The 17,140-nt window shown below is 33.4% G+C and overlaps 1 long non-coding RNA gene across 1 annotated transcript in view; it reads left to right on the top strand.

Annotated features, from left to right (window-relative positions):
* The first annotated feature begins 9,663 nt into the window (after positions 1–9,663).
* The window catches only part of LOC128990018 (uncharacterized), a 31,735-nt gene continuing 24,258 nt past the window's right edge, over positions 9,664–17,140 (top strand). Inside the window, exon 1 of the long non-coding RNA XR_008490479.1 lies at positions 9,664–9,808. This is a non-coding gene — a long non-coding RNA (uncharacterized LOC128990018). The remainder of the gene's footprint in view (positions 9,809–17,140) is intronic.

Raw genomic sequence — 17,140 nt, 5'->3', positions numbered from 1 at the left:
ATGATTTCACTGCATCAATTGCTAAATAAATAAGTGTAAACAAAGAAAAGTAAACACAACAACATATTAGTTTGTTTTGTAAACAGCTGAGTCAAAAATAATATTCATTTGAACAAAAGAACTGGTCACATGTTGAAGGAATTTCAAAAAAGCAAAAACGCTAGTAAAGCTAGTGACGTAATTAATTGTCTATGTTTTTATCCATTTCGTTATCAGTTCCAATATCCTTGATAATTAAACCAACCTCATTGAATCAATGTACATCGTAATTCCCCATGTTCATTTATTTTAACTATAAAATATTCAGCGCCTCCAAACGTAACCACAACTAAACACACGCCAAACAACTTTTTTAGATTTCATAAAAGGATGGTTAGTCTAATTTCAGTATCCTAGGTCAATGATGACGTTGTGTTCAATCTATGTCATTCATCTGTATAATTTATTCTATTATACTATAAAATATTCAGCGCCTCCAAACGTAACCACAACTAAACACACGCTGTTTGTTTTGTTGTGAACTGATATTCTTGAAATGATTATTTGATAGAAAAAATGTAGATTAAATTAAAAACACTGTGATGTGAACAAAAGAATGTGTATTATTACCATGTTTGTTTTGTTGTGAACTGATGTTCTTGAAATGATTATTTGATAGAAAAAATGTAGATTAAATTAAAAACACTGTGATGTAAAATTATACACATTTTACACATAGTATAAATAAGTCAACCCTAAGTATGTCTTTACATTTTTATCCAAATGCTGAATTTGTGACACAAAAGCTGAATGTTTACAGCTGTTAAGTTAAGCAAATTATTTTATGCCAAAAGCTAGTTAGAATCTTAGCGTCGGCTGCTAGACTTTTTCAAAATTAAAACTTAATTTCTAAAAAACTGGGACCCTAAACTAAAATTATGGCTTCGACATTCCCTAGTTCTCTAAATTATCTTTCTTTCAACACAAAAATCATGAAAATCCGTCGAGTGGTTGATTCAGAATCGTGAAATAAAAAAACACTGTTTCGTTTTAATATTATAGATAGATAGATAGATTTAAAATTATAAAATGCTACGGGGATATTTTCAAACTAATGTAGATTTAACTAACCTTTAATTTAAAAGCTTATGCTATGCAACTATACAAAGGATCTAATTATGGTAACTATTCTTTAATTGTTTCAGGAGTGAGTCAGGCTTACCGTACGTCGTATTGAGCCCTACAACACCCACCAGGTAAGCTGTAATTATTGTAATCATTCTGTTTAACAAGTAATTCATAATATATGAAGATACTGGACTGAAAACTACCATCGTGGCATAGCGGTTCTGCTTCTTTTATAGTTTGAGTGTGTTGCTGATAAATACTACGGTACCAGGAAATGGCTGACATCGAAAATAAAGCCTGCAATCTTTTTAACGCAAGGTAAGTAATTTTAGATCACATTTGTGCACGTTAAACAAAATAACTTTATCTGTAAACTATAAACTTGGGTGTATAAAAATAATAATTTAATGAGATGCCTGTTTTGCGTTTTATAAATTTTTGAAAAATATTTCACGCAGGCACCAAAATAAAATAAAGTAAGCTTTTACGAAAGCTTTGGAAAACTTTTAGTTTTAATAAATCTTGTGTTCCCTATTTTCTGGAAGGTTTGAGCTGTCGAATTTAGATAAACTGCAGAAAAACTATAAGAGAAAAATAAAAAATCTGTTTCACATTGTATTATTTATTTACTTAAGATGACATAAAACACTTTATCTAGTGGTTTACAATAAAGATAATTTTTCTTTGTTGTAAACTCACGACTCATGTTGCTGTTTGAACTTAGAATTATTGGGTTATCAACTTTATATTTATTGTTAAGCATTTGTGTATGTATTTTTAAGCAATACAAGTTGAATAAAAGTTTACTGTGTGACATTGGTTTTTAAATTGTCGAATATTACGTTTTGAAACACCTTTTTGTAGGAGGTCGCAAAAAAGGTGTTATTCAAGCATTAGGGGTATTGTATATTGCAGTTTGGTTTAGCACGTATAGTATACTGTATACACATGGATTATCATCACACCTGTATTGCAAGCTGATCAGAAACAGTGCAAATTGACAGTGTTGTAATGAAATGTGAATGGTAGTCTACAATGACCTAGTCAGCGGTCTGGCTCTCTTTTCAAGTGTACTTACTGCGCTCTCGTCTGCTCTTGAGTCTTTTGCTCTCAGTGGCTTTCTGTGGTAGTTCTTTTACTGTTTCTCGAAAATCAAACGGAAAAATGATAGGCTAATCTTGAACCTGTTCACACAAAATTGAATCAAAGTGTAAAAGGGAGAAAAAGACTTTCACTTGAACATTGTACTTTATTTTGCATGGTAAATGAAATTAGGATCGTTATAACAATCATGTTTATCTGTAATCCACAATTTCGTATTGCCTGTCAATCACTGACACACAACTTCAGTCATTGTATAGACATAACTGGATCACAAATATGATTAATTATTTGATAACTGATGACAAATAATTGCTTAAAAGACCTTGTCAATTTAGTGAGGTTTTTTACGGCTTGCCTTGAAAATGAACGGAAGAAATATTCCTAGAAAAATGTAATAAATGTGGATAGAGGAAAGGAGAACTAAAAAGAAGACGAATAGATTACGTAAAGAGGTATGTGGACAAAAGATAAGAGAAGTTATTGAGGAGGATGGACAGTTGAGAAAAACGAAAAGATGGAGATATCTAGTAACACTTAGACCTGATACCCTAAACGTAAGAGAAAAGTGGGTACTTTCCTGTTAGTTCTGGACCAGTAACGTAATTTGTTTATGATCCATTTCATTTCTGTTCTGATATCTGTGAAAAAGAACCAATTCTTGAGGAGGCGGGTTACAGGCAAAACAAGAACTATTGCAGACGAGCTCATCTACTACACGAGTGTATATTACCGTGGACAGGAATAATTTATGTGTCAATGCTGTTCACAGTTAAAAAAAAAAAATATATATATATATAGTTGTATTAGAAGTATACACAATTTTTATTTGATTTTAAGCCTAGGATAAAAAAAACTCAATAATTTATAGTAATTTCGAGCTTACAGCGTTTCTAACATGATAATAATGGTAACAAAAATCTTCTTTTACCATAGCTCTAACTCAAATTCACATGGCGCTGAATCAGCCTACTGATGCGACAGGGGGCATCGGCCGCATGGACTATTAGTGGATGGCGGAACTGTGAAACCAGGAACTAATAATACTTAATGGCTGCGATGACACTGCCCTGGAACCTCCGACTATAACTGGATCCACGTGCGAGATAGATACACTGGACCTGCTGAGTCGAAGGGAGCGTATATAGTCTATATGATGGAACCTGTCTCCTGACCCGCCGTATACATGGAGACTGGCCAATAGTGTAAGCCCAGGGTCAGGAGGATAGGTTCCATCATACAGACTATAGTGCGATCACAGCTCTGATACAAGCATCTGCGGAAAGTAAACTTAAGAGATGTATCGTAGTTTAGAGTGAAACCTATCCATTTGTTGTCTAACCTGACTTGGCAAGGTGATTAAAGTAACTGAATCGTCACAAGTTAATTTCGGCTACATGAAAACTTAATAAATATTTTTCGTGTTGAAGCTCTGGCTATAGATATAAGTAGAAATCCCGTTCTGACGCGAAAACTGTATCCATTTCAGAGTAACAAATGAACGAATTTAAACTGAGCCATCGACTGTGACGGTAAATTTCTGGTTTAGTACACACCGACTTTTTAATTGCACCAAAATGTAAACCTTAGCATCTCTCATATTAACCGGTTCGATGCTAAAAAAGTCAAAACCTTTGAATGATCCAAAACTGGACCCAGCTGACCTTAACAATTCGGCTTTAGATGATGATCCTGTCTATGAAACTAGCTGATCTAGTCAGTAACAAAGATTTCATCTAATTCATCCAAAGGCCATATTTGTCTTAAAATACACAGATACACACCTTTGTTGGCGTAGTAAAAATATTTCTAAACAATATATAGAAACATATGCCTCTATATCTCTAATTATCAATGTATCGTAAATTTAAATACAAAATAAAATGTTTACGAAACAACACTTAGAAAAATGCTCATCGAACGATCCTTGATTTAAATACAGAAATGACCACAAATGGTCCATATAAATGATGACGACTTCATTATCCAAAAGTCAGAGGTTTATCCATCCTGATTTTTAAAGAGTTTAAGTATCTCAAAATCATGAGCCAATTTAATTCTTGCACACGAAAATACGACGAAAATATATGTTCCGTTCATTTGTTGGAGTTAAAAAAGATGACGCGGAATAGTACATTTCGTACCTAGGGCCGAAAACCATTTCGGTCCGTGGTACAAACGCTATTTTTCACCACACTATACCCTATTACCAATATTCACCACAATAATAATGCACACTGATAGTCAACAGAACTACAACTTTAAGGTTGTGAAGAAATAATTTGAGGAATCAGCAAAAATAATAATAAATGGTTGCTAGGCAGCTGTGACAATAAAACAATTCAAGTGTATTTCATATGCATTTATGTTTTAAGAAAGTAAGCGGACAGCTGACTTTGCGGCCCTAGGGATGTAAAAACGTGCTCGGTCCCCAAATTACGATGACAGCAGGTATGGCCAGCAAAACGTAACCTTCAGCCACCAATTGACGTATGTAAAACAGCTAAACACATCTTATTGTGGTGAAAAAATTATATAGGTGTGGGTATTAATGTTGTAGTACTTATATGAATTGTAATACCACATTTTGGTAAGTGTGTTACTTGAATTACCAGCAAATTTGAGAAAGTTAGTGTCACTCAAAGTACGAGTTTAAGTTTTAACGAGCTTATCATATGTGGGTGGGTGGTGTCGAATCGTATGAATAAAATATAAATCACAAAACAGCAAAACTCTCCCGGTTTATCCTATAAAACAGTTCTTGGTTTAACAATCTAACACGGCACCCCCTCTTAGTACTTTATCGTTAAGTAGTTTCCCCGTGGTGACTTATAAATTATTACTTTTTTATTATTTATTATTGGTGATGCTCGTCATATCTTTAGTTACGTTGTAAGTGCAACGGTATAGTACGTGGGAAGAGAATGAAATAAAAAAAACATAATTGATCCTAGCTACAACCACCATCACTTCTAAGACACTCAACAACACTATGGACTAAGTTAAAACTATAAACAAGAGAAAATGTATAGTCCACGTTCCTGTAATAAAATTATTTTTTAAGTAAACAAATTTCTAAGTATGCATTTTAACAAATAATTCCGAAATTGATTTACCATTTGACGGGTGAAGCAGCTGAGGGGCAGGGGGTGTCGATGGCGCAACAATGGTCCATATTGACGTAAACTATGATTAACGCACGCGCACTCACACACTTGTACCGAGGTTTGGTCCACTTCTCCTGAAATGGTAAACAACCATCAAGTGGGTAAGGGTTTGTCGACCTAAGAGGACAGAACGTTCAGTTTCTCATAGTCAAAGTGTAGTGGGTGATTCTTCAGAGTATAAACAAATAGATCCAAACTAGAAAGAAAATAAACAAATACTCACTTTATTAATCAACGAGTAACAATCGCGACTTATCTTTTATCTATTGATAGAGCTAGATATTCCATCCCCATTTTATAGTTGTCTCCAGTTTTTATATAAAAATCGTCGAAGTTGAAGTGAGCCATAGACAGATTGCGCTGATTAAAATTACTGATTTTTGTCGAATGTGCGGACTTTTTAACCAAGTCTAAATGAAAGAACCACTCATTCTATTACAAAAACGTAATTTTAGGGTTTCTTTAAAAACCAAACTACGTCCAATGGACTGAGCTTTTTCAACTGGAACGGCACGAGTTTTTATGACAGCAAAACTTCGTGCTGAAACCTAGGTCGCTGAAATTGACTTATTTTAAACTGGAGACTAAAGGCATTAACTATATTAGTTCCTAACCAGTTCAGGGGCAATCCCACATCTAATGATGTCAAAAATAACAATTCGTTTCGTGTCAGTATGTTCCCCTAGTCTGTAATTTTAGTTAAATCTTGAGGTAACAATATCACACTGATCTTGCAAGCTCCACTCACAAAAACTCAGTCATTGCTGAATGTGTAACTACAGCAAAATAAAGCTATTAGGGTAGTAACCTTTAGTAAACGATTGGACCACTGCAAGCCTCTTTTCATCGTAACTAAAATTTTAACAGTCCATAGCCACTTTATTCTGATATTGTTGTGCACGTCAAAAACAACATCCACAATTTCCCGACCAAGACATAATCAGGCTTTCCAAGACCAAAAATGCTTTCCCGACCATAGCGCTTAAGATTTATAACAATTTGCTCCAAGACATAAAAAAAAACCTGGAACAAGGAAATTTAACACTGCCTTGAAGACATGGCTAGTTAAAAAGTCACTCTATAGCCTGGACGAGATTTTCGAAAGACTAAATTAAAGTGAGGTTAGATCCACCACCATAAGTAAATGTACATAATATGTAAATATTAAGATAAAAAGGTTTCAGTGAGTATTTTTTATGTTATTTAATTCTAAACGACACAGCCTATCCGACATAGCTGGTCTTGGTGAAGAAGAAAGTAATCAAGGAATGTTTTAGCAATCATAATTTCTTAAGTGTTTGATATTCATAGTTCTTATTAGTTAAGTGGTGTAGTATTAATATTGATCTTGTAGAAACGCTCTCAAGACCTTTACATAAAATCCCTTGTTTTTTGATAACGGCAAAGGTCACCGACTTATCCTTTATTAAAAAACAATAGATATTCCGTTTTCAATTTTAGATTTAATAAACAAGTAGTTCTGCTTGCAAATTTTTTTAATTTTGGCTTATTGACCTCCGACGTTAACTTCAGTCACAACAATGTAAATACATGATGGATACAAATCATAAAGCAGCAAATTCTCTGTAGTTTTGAGTTTTCCCCGGTTGTGGATGGACATTTTATACGTGATTCCTTTTTTATTTTCAGACAATGTAATTCTCAGTTAAAAATCATTATTTAATATTCCTGCAAATAAGAAGCACGGTTAACCTGAATAACGTCTTCAGATGTGACATTTTCACAGGTTCAACACCGATGCCAAATACAACATCTAGGAGGCAGTAGTAACAGGAAGTGCGTGTGTGTAAATTATGTAGTAGGCAGTGGTGTGACGTAGGTGCGTATTTCACAGCCAACTGATAGCATTATCTTATCTCCGTGATGTTTTCCTAACCTAAAATCCCTGCCTATGGTTTAACCCTATTTCGACCAACGCTGAAGTTTTATGAAATTGGTAAAATGTGTGTACGTATGATGATTTAGCTTGGAAATTATAGTTTAATGAATTTGAGAAAAATTAGGAGACTACTTGGCTATCCTTGAACAAATGTTCGATATAGAAAATACCCGTTTACACATTGTAATGCGGATGTAGAATATGTTTGTGTATAAAGTGACATACAATTTAGATGCTTAAGGATTTATGTCTAAATATAAATATTTTTGAGGAGCGAACACGTTGGTAGGTGAGAACAAGAAACAATGTTTTATATGAGTTTACACCGTTGCAATTTTATATAATTTACACAAATGCTCTACAATGTTGACTAAATTTAGTAAAAGGTTTAGATTTCTAGCCGTGTTGTGGACAATTGGAAATCAATTTTATATTTATTTGCCATTTGAACAAATTATGTAGCGCTTACGTGTTTTGGTTTAAAGCGTGTATCGTTTAATTGATGTATTTTTCAAGTTGAAGAAAATACCAAGTCTACACAATACATGTTCCGTTCCTCAAATCTATCTGTGAGAAATACAATCTGTAATATGCCTTACAGTTGTCTGTTGATTTATTTAAGTATAAGAATTGTACATTGTAATATAATAAATGAAGACAAAATAATATTTTTGCAGTATAATCCTTGCTATGATATATGTATTATTTATAAGTGCTTAATAAAATACTGTATTCATCTACACAATGTGTTTAACCATTTTCTTCATTTTAGAAAACTAATGTCTGGTATAGCATACTGTACACAATATAGTTCAACTTTTAGAGAATTCCTTATAGCCATTGCCGCAGATTTATGGTTTATAGTTAATGGGGATTTTCTTAAAGCGAGTTGAACAACTTCGTTTATTAGGCTGATTTGATCTAACCATTTTAGGAGGAGTTTTTGGGCAAAGTTTTAAATAAATGCAGTATTTTTATGAGTGAAAACGAATACTGATTTCTTTATCGTCCTTGAAACTTAAGGACACTTTACGTGATTTAATAAGGGGTAGCGGAATTTTCACCCCCTGGAATTTTCACCCCTGAGCAAAACCGCAAAACTGACGTCACAAACCAGGGGGTAAGATTCCAGCCGCAAACCTTTGAGTTGCACAACATCAGTTCAATAAATTGAAGGTGGAATTAAACGTATATTTTCTATGTTCACGGTTGTGAATTTAATCAGAACACATTAAATTATAAAACCTGGAGTGTACGGGCCGGGATTTTACCCCCTTCATGAGGTCAGCTAAAAATATACGGCCAGGATTTTTACCCCCGGAATTTTACCCCCCGGAATTTTACCCCCCGGATTTTTACCTCCTGGCCATATATAGAAATTAGTAAGAATAATTAAATGTCTTCGAAATAAATTGTTTTTTCCATGGTCGTATAATAAATCGTTCACCCAATTATAATTCAAATGGACTACTCAGTTTCTTTACATATATATCAACTAACAGTTGGCCACAAAAGCACAGAAAACATACTACTGTAGTATGTTTTCTGCGACAAAAGTCGAATCCCGAAACTCGAATAGGTGTTAAAATTAAACAGCGAAACCTGTTAACTTACTTGAGATGGCAAATAAATTAAGATAGGCTAATTAATAATAAAATGTTTACTATTCAATCAAAACTGAAATCAGAAAATTAATTAATCTTACTAATTTCTATATCTACACAGGGGGTAAAATGCCGGGGTAAAAATCCTGGGGGGGGGGGGGTAAAATCCCGGGGGTAAAAATCCGTGCCGTACATCCACAGGTTGAATAAACGCTAGTTATAATTCCGGTTTTATTGCTAATCTAATTTATCACTCTCTGTCTATTTTCACTAGACTCCCAAATCCGCAGCGGTAAAATTCCGCCCGCGAACAAACTTTAGAGAGCTCAGGTTACTACGTCATAGTGACGTCAGCTTTGCCCATGGTGTAAAATCCCAGGGGGATGAAATTCCGGAGACCATTAAATAATGCACCAGAAAAATCTGCCTTTGCAATATGATCGTTTTTTTTGTAAAAAAGAATCGGTGTGAAAGAAAAAATCAAATTGGTTAAAACTAGTGTTACTGCACTATAAACACACTGACACTACCATAGGTTTGTGTGTAATCTTAACCTATAGTAAACGCATAAACATCGTGTCAGTCTTTTTCGACACAACTACAAAACCACACACAAATCCGCGCAGAAAATGTTAAAATTATTACCAGATTAGCAAATCTGTCATCAGATGATCCAGGGAGAAAGGGAGATGGATTGTTTGGCAACAGGAGATATGGGTCAATATCGTGCCGGCAGTATGGCAACACTGGGTGTCGTAGTCGTCAGCTGATCGATCGATGGTGGCGCGGAGGCGGGGAGGGCAAGAACTAGGTCAACACTGGTGGCAGCTGACAGAACTACCAACCAAACACTAACAATAACCAACCAGTCTGGCTGCAGACTCTACACTACATAGTGTGTATGGTGTCGGCTGGATAAGCGTGAAAAGGTGAGTGGAGTTTTATTTTTCTTAATAATATATTTTGTTGTTTCCTAAGTTTTCTTTGGGATATAAACGTAAGCAAATGTGCAGGTTGCTATTTTTAGGCAACTGTCATTAAGAACAAAATTTCACAATTTTCATGAGGTATGGTAATATTGTTATTTTGTTTAAGGGATTTCTTTCAATTTTTTAGAGTGAATTAAGATTGTAACAATATACTACAATTCAAATCTTTAACGCAACAATCGCAAAAATGTGATTTTTTAATATTAAGTTTAATGCTATAATTGTAATTAATCTTAAATTATCTACATCAATAAATTTAGGTCTTGAATTTTATATACTTAGATATACGTTATATCTTGGACGTAATTTCAGACATCATTTGTAAGAGTATGAAATTATTAATTTTGATTTAAAAAATTAATTTATCCTTTACTGTTCAAACTGATGATACCGAAACACGTAAATACTCTAAATGAATAAAGATATCGATTGCCAATGTTTTAAGTTTCAAACAACTATGTTTTTTGTCAATGTTGTAAACAACTCAACAGTATTGATTACTACTCACTCATAGCTTCATCTCCATTAACATTGTAAACCGTGTATCTAATTAGTTAGTATATTAAAAACCATCCATTTATTTATATCTACTGATTTCTTTATATAAATGGCTTATTTATTTCCTCGTTTATTATTATTGTTTACTATTATTAGGTGGTCGCAGTCACAACACGATTAAATCTTGCAATCCATCTATGAATATATGGATAGCTTAATTTCTTAAAATTATATTACAGAATCTCTATTTCCTTAGTAATTATTAAAACAATTCAATATCAATAATTTCTCACTTCTGCAAAGTGGCTTTTTCTAGTTTTCTATACATTTAAAAATTGTAGTATTGGTTCCTAGCTTTTTCTCATCAGGGGATCACATACATCACATAATTAATCCATAAATTATGAATTCGTTGTATGTTAAAAACCACCATGTGTTACAAATAGATGGTTCAATAAAACGAAAAAAATATCTGGTTCTAGTTCAAAGGTTTTTTAGGGTTTCTTTAATGTTTAAAGTAAACAATGTATATTGTCTATTCATGGGTAAAACTGTAGTGTACAATTACGTTCTAAAATGAAAACCTGTGATAATTGAAAAAAATATCGTATCACATGAAACGGATCTAAAACTGCATGTAAACACAATATAAAAAACTTATTTATATATAATGAATTTATTTTATAACTAGTCACAGGAATAAAAATTCAACTTCACTATTACCGAAATCGGAGGTACACATCGAATTTGTATTTAATCGAGGGGCAGTGACTTGGAATCTTAGAAAGTTATGACTTTTTACTTTTCATTATGACATACGAGAGCACGACTTTGAAGAACACTAAACAATCATGTAATTACTGTAAAATAATTCAGAACAATACAAAATCAATTTCTTTCTATCAGATTAAAGTCCAGAACGTTTAATGGTGTTTTCTTATATTTTATACTCAATAAAAAGATATAGGTAAACAATCTCAATTTGCTTTACACAGATTTTTCACTGTAAGATTATTGTCCGGGAAGTGGTATAAAGTAAATAAAGATTTGAACCTTATTGAGATTTCTACAGAGAATCTATGTGGTATTAAAAAAAAGGTTTTACGTCGAGCCCAAAGCTATTACCCCTTAACCAATGAACATACAAACTAGTCTTGGAACGGTGTTTCCCATATAGTTGACTTTGTATCATTTAACCACCACTGTCCACTACTACAGTCCCAACTAGATTATCACAGTTTGGGGGCGTGTCTGCCCACGAGTCACACATGACCCAGTTTTTATCTTTTTTATCCTCTCTAAACCTCCTGTGGACCTCTTTGACCAATCAGTTTGTCATTCAGACATTCAGAGCTTCTGAACGGATTTACATTTCGTTAGCAGAAATAGGGGGTATTTCATATTTCTTGGGGGCTTTGATTCAAATTATATTTACGATCTTCAATTTTTCGAGATTTTAAAACAATTGAAATTGTATAGAACGTGTCCACAGAAATTGAATCGGATACCTAGTCTGATATTTATACAAAAGCTATTTTGGATCCAATTATACTAATCTATCTGGTTTTATTTTAATTTATAATATTATTTATTTTCAAAACCAACAAAAACAGAAAGCTCCTTTTACTCCTTTTATTTTATAGAAACGCCTTTTATTGCTGTAGCTTGATTGCATGTAGGCCCATGTATTTGATTTCTTAACATGCTTTACTAATTATTGACATTATATATTGCATTTATTATAAGTCATTATCTATTGCATATTGTATGATGTTTAATGATTAAATAAATCCATCTATCCACGAAAAGATAGTTTTTTCCATCTAGAAAAGATTGTTCGTAGGTTAATTAAATGTATGCAATTTACTAAATGTATGTAATTAAGTGTAAGTAATCTGCTAATTGAGCTTATATCCCTTGAGCAACTCGAGCGAAACAGCTACAACCATTATTAGATGATATTTATTCTGTGACTACTAAATAGGCTAACCCTGAATTAACCTTTTCGTCCGAAGGCTTCCTTCAAAATTCTACTTGAATCAAATCTGTACCTTTCCTGTAGTCTGGACCCAAGCCCCCAATTGGGAATAAACACATAGACAATAACAATCACAACATCAAAAATAAATACAGAAGTTTTATTACAATTCAACAAATCCATGTTCAAACGATTGTTTTGATTTAACACATTACCTCATATGAGTGGGTATACCAGCTGTTGTCAGTGGGTGTGTGCTTGTGGGGTTTATGAAATGGGCTATAAACCTTGAACCAACATTGCACAGGCGCCATATCAGCCAGGCTCTACCTATGTGCCGGGCTAGTCACTGTCGCCAGTCACCTGTTTCAACAATTAAAACAGCTGATGGCGTAATCAGCTGATTATATGATCATGTGACTCTACTATGTGGAGAGAATGGCAAATGGCGTATTTGATAAATGATTGAAAACAACGGGTTCTGATATGTAAATAATAAGGATGTAATCTTTATGTAAATGATAAATTTTACTATTAAGAGTTATTGCGTCTTGTGGGCTTAACTAGCTGGAATTAAAAAATGTAAGTAATAATTAGATACATATTCGAAAAGTAGTTCATGCATGTCATAGCATATTGAAATAAAGGTTTAAAGAATATTTTGGATAAAAAAGATAATTTCTCGAAACCTTTCAGATTGGGAAGTGAAGTGTTTAAGAGGATTGGTTGAAATATAAACTTGAAAATGTTTTGCAAGCTCAGTAACTTAAGTAGGCCTATTCGCTATCGGAAGGTAATGCCTCTCAAAAATGTGAAGTGGCGAAATTGTTGTTGAAGAGTAAATGGACCTTTTACAAATTAAGTACCGGTATTTTTTTTCTGAAATAAATTATAGCCTCTGATGATAACGTCACCGACTTTATAACATAAATGTTTTTCTTTTTCGATGGTTTATCGATTGACCAAAGCTACATATTAAAAGGTGGATTTTATTATATAGTAACGAAACCAGGAATCAAGGGAAAAAATAAATAAAAATGCCAATGGTGTGAAAATACACAAATAACGAAGGGTTTTATTTACCTCACTTTCTAAATAACAAAAATAATCACTTTTGAGATAAGTTTAAGTTAAATGCTTGCAGTTCAGATTTTAGTACGAATTGTCTTCATTTTGGTCATATTATTTTATCACCGATGACATTTTGTTGTACCAAATCTAATATTTTCCTGATGATTACGAATTCCTATTGAAAACAAGATTCATATCTCCATATGACTACGAAGCGAACTGAGTAGTTTTTCGTCTAAAATGAGCGTTTTATTGTAAAAAAAGTACTATGAATAACAAAAGATTTTAGGTTTCGGAGATTTTCATGACCCATTATAATATTGGGTGGTATCATCTCCAACGACAATGTTTCCTTTGATGCAACAGCTGATTATCTTTGAAGCAGACGACGCACACTGATGAGTTTTATGCGTGAGAAATCCCGTTGTGGTTTAAGTCATTTGTGCAATCCCGGAAGAAAAATATCAAACGTGCTTACAAGCTGTTATGTTCATTATAATCATCTATGGATTTTTATACGTCGGAGTTTTCATATACAAATTTAGACTTAAGAATCCGAGTCACACTAATTTTGATATAGCTGTGAGACGGAATGTTGTTGTGATGAAAATATGTTCTGGTCATATTGTAATAACTTTAAATTTCTCACCACTATATATATTGGTAAGCTGTTTTTAGTTTTTTTTTATGACGTAATGACGTATAAAATTAAAAAAAGATAACAACGTTCGCACCAATTTTCATTGTGCAGTTGTAGCCAATGTATAGTCTGGGTATACTTTGTAAATTGTCTGCGTAATTTTATTCAAAACTTACCATAGATTTACGTGATGACGTTTAGAATATACAGTAATAATTTTTTCAACTTTGATTTAGTTAAGACAATTTTGTTACTAAATTAGTTCTGGTAGGGGTTGTTAAAATGTCGTGTCAATTATCTCATTTGTTATATATTCATAAACTAAAGCTGGTTGATTTAATTTTACTGACGCACATTGATTTAAATAAATAATTAATTCCTTACTCATCCAAGGTTTATAGATTTAATTTATTTCTTAAACGTCAAATAATTTGTAGAAGAATTAATTGCATAAGACACCCTATGTTATGATATATAAATATTCTAAACTTAGAGTAACATGACTATTTCCAACCCTATTACATATAATTACGTAATATTTAGGGATTTCTAACATTACATTTATTAGACATAATCAGCTGATAAACTTCAAGTTGATTAGTACATTGTTATTATCCCATTTTTTTTAGTTTCAACGTTTTTTAAATAATCAGCTGGTTGCAGCAGAACAGCTGAACGTGCAATAGCCTCTAACAGCTGATTGTCATAAAACATTCACCCGCCGCAGCGCATGAATACACCAAACCCCGCCAGCTGCCAACACATAAATCTGCACTTACAGAGCTTCTTAACGCTACTTTATCTTATATAACGTATGAGATGGCTATACACTTTGTATACGCCTGACAACTTAAGAGCCTGAATGAAGAATGGAAATGTGTTGAAGAAAGAATTGTATTTTATATAATTTGTTGAGAATGAATTGGTATCAGAATTTGTACTAAGATACACTGTAATTGGTTTAGTGTTTTCTGCATTAGGAAATTGATTATTGAAATTTTAATCGAAAACTTTGATTTTTTAATAAATATCTTGTATCATACAAAATTTTAAAAGTAAGTTAGCTCTATGTAAATTTACGATGTTACTATCTCAATGTAAGATAACCCAAGTGCTATTAAAGCGCAACTTAGCTAAACTTGGAAGCTAGAAAGAACCTTACAAACCTGGAATCAACAAAAAGGTTTCAACACAATTGTTGGGAATAAAAAACACGAATCAATCTTGGTAAATTAATCGTGCTACAGTACATCGTCGCCAAAACACTCTAGCAAGACTTAAACCAGTTAACACTTAAACGAACCCCCGAAAAAATAAACAAACACATCGAAAGGGTCCAACAAAGCGAAAATGCCTTGAACCAAGAAGCTTTCGATAAAATAAACTTACAAATTTAGGCTCTGGAAAACTGAGCACTCCAGAAATATTGAATCCCGATACACTGTATGACTAAACCTCAGTTCTAACACATCAGTTCACGATAGAATGGAATATATTCATAAGGGAATCACACTTGAGTGAAACCACAGGAAGCTCCAAGATGTGTAGGGACTAAGGAGGAAGAACCTCAATGCATGCTCTATTGTTATACAAAACTGGCATACAATCCACAGTAGCTCATTACCATCAGTGGTCTTTGGAATGTCGGTAATCATGGCAACGTCTACTGAACTAATTAGTCTTCCGGTGTTACATCTACATGTTACTGGAGCGGGGGTAGGGCAATTGGTTTGATTTTTATATAAGACCACTTAGTATACTTCATTAATTACTGTTATTAGACAATCTTACCATCATCTTGCTGCGTAACTGAATGGATATAATTCTTAAAATCGCCCTTTCGATCCTGAGCATCATTAAGAACCAGCTTAAGATTTTTTCTGCTAGCTCCATAAAATATAGTCTAGAAACATTGTTTCAAACTGGTTTAGCGCGGAAGAAAGCCACGTCGACACTCGTCTGTAGTGTTTGCACACTTATTGTATTAGCTTATTAGATATTGATCAGATAGGCCTGACGCTCATATCTGCTGATTCCACTTAATCTTTTCATCCCAAATAACCATTATAACTTTCTAATGAGTTTTCAAAATATTGTAATGCTTCTTAATATGATACGGTATTTTGTAATAGAGTATTACCTTTTACGATAAATACGTTTGGTAAGTTCGTTTTTAAATCCTCTAAATTAGTATAAAATGATGTTACTTAATCATTGACATCAAAATAACTGGACTTACCCCTTTTCACTCTTCGTCTCAAGGATAGTGCTTGGTTGACCTGGGTGTAAAAGGTCAAGGCAGTGATGTATATTGGCAATCACAAATCCTCCCCTTAACATCAAAATCAGAAACCTAATGGCCTATGTGTTTTGGTGTCTTGTAGTAAAGCGTGGGATTTCGGCATTAGAGATCAATGGACTTTGGTCACCGAAGTCTTGGGTTCAAATCCCGCCAATCGCCAATAGCTCTTTAATGTGAAAACGCCCTCAACCCTATGCATAATCTGAATTAACGTGTAACACGTCTCCATAATAGACCCAAACGTCCCAGGATGTAAAGGAAGGACATGAACAAGTTGCTTACAGCACAATTAATTAAGAATCGTACATTCACTTATTTCTACTTCACAGACATTTTCTTCCCCGTCGCAGACACATCTCCGAATGTAACGTAGGATATTCTAGTCGTGGCACTCCGCCAGTGTCGCCCGTCTTCTCATTTTCTTCCTATTTTTCTCTTCCTCGTGTATCTTTTGTACCTTAATTAGTCGTTTCTACAGTCTACATGTCCAACAGTCGTATGACACGGAATGCGAGCCGGTCATTTGTCAAAGTCTGAAAGTTGACTTTCTCGTTTGTACATTTTCTTATTTTTATGCACGTCTTGTAATGCTGACTTCTTTTCATGAATAGGATTTGTGTTACTTTTGCAACGCTTATTCAAAGCGTTCTTTGTGATTAAGTAAAGTATTGAATTTAATTTCCTAAATTATTACGCAAATGTAATAGTTATTGAAAGTTGACAAAAAACTATGATTAGGCAAATATCAATAAACATAAGTTACCGGTATATATTATTTTACAG

The sequence above is a fragment of the Macrosteles quadrilineatus genome, unplaced genomic scaffold, assembly GCF_028750875.1.
Source record: "Macrosteles quadrilineatus isolate MER2022 unplaced genomic scaffold, UCM_ALF_1.0 Scaffold_3__2_contigs__length_128488019, whole genome shotgun sequence".
NCBI classification, from domain to species: Eukaryota; Metazoa; Arthropoda; class Insecta; order Hemiptera; family Cicadellidae; genus Macrosteles; species Macrosteles quadrilineatus.
The sequence above is the reverse complement of the archived record's forward strand: the minus strand, read 5'-3'. Positions and strand labels throughout refer to the sequence as shown.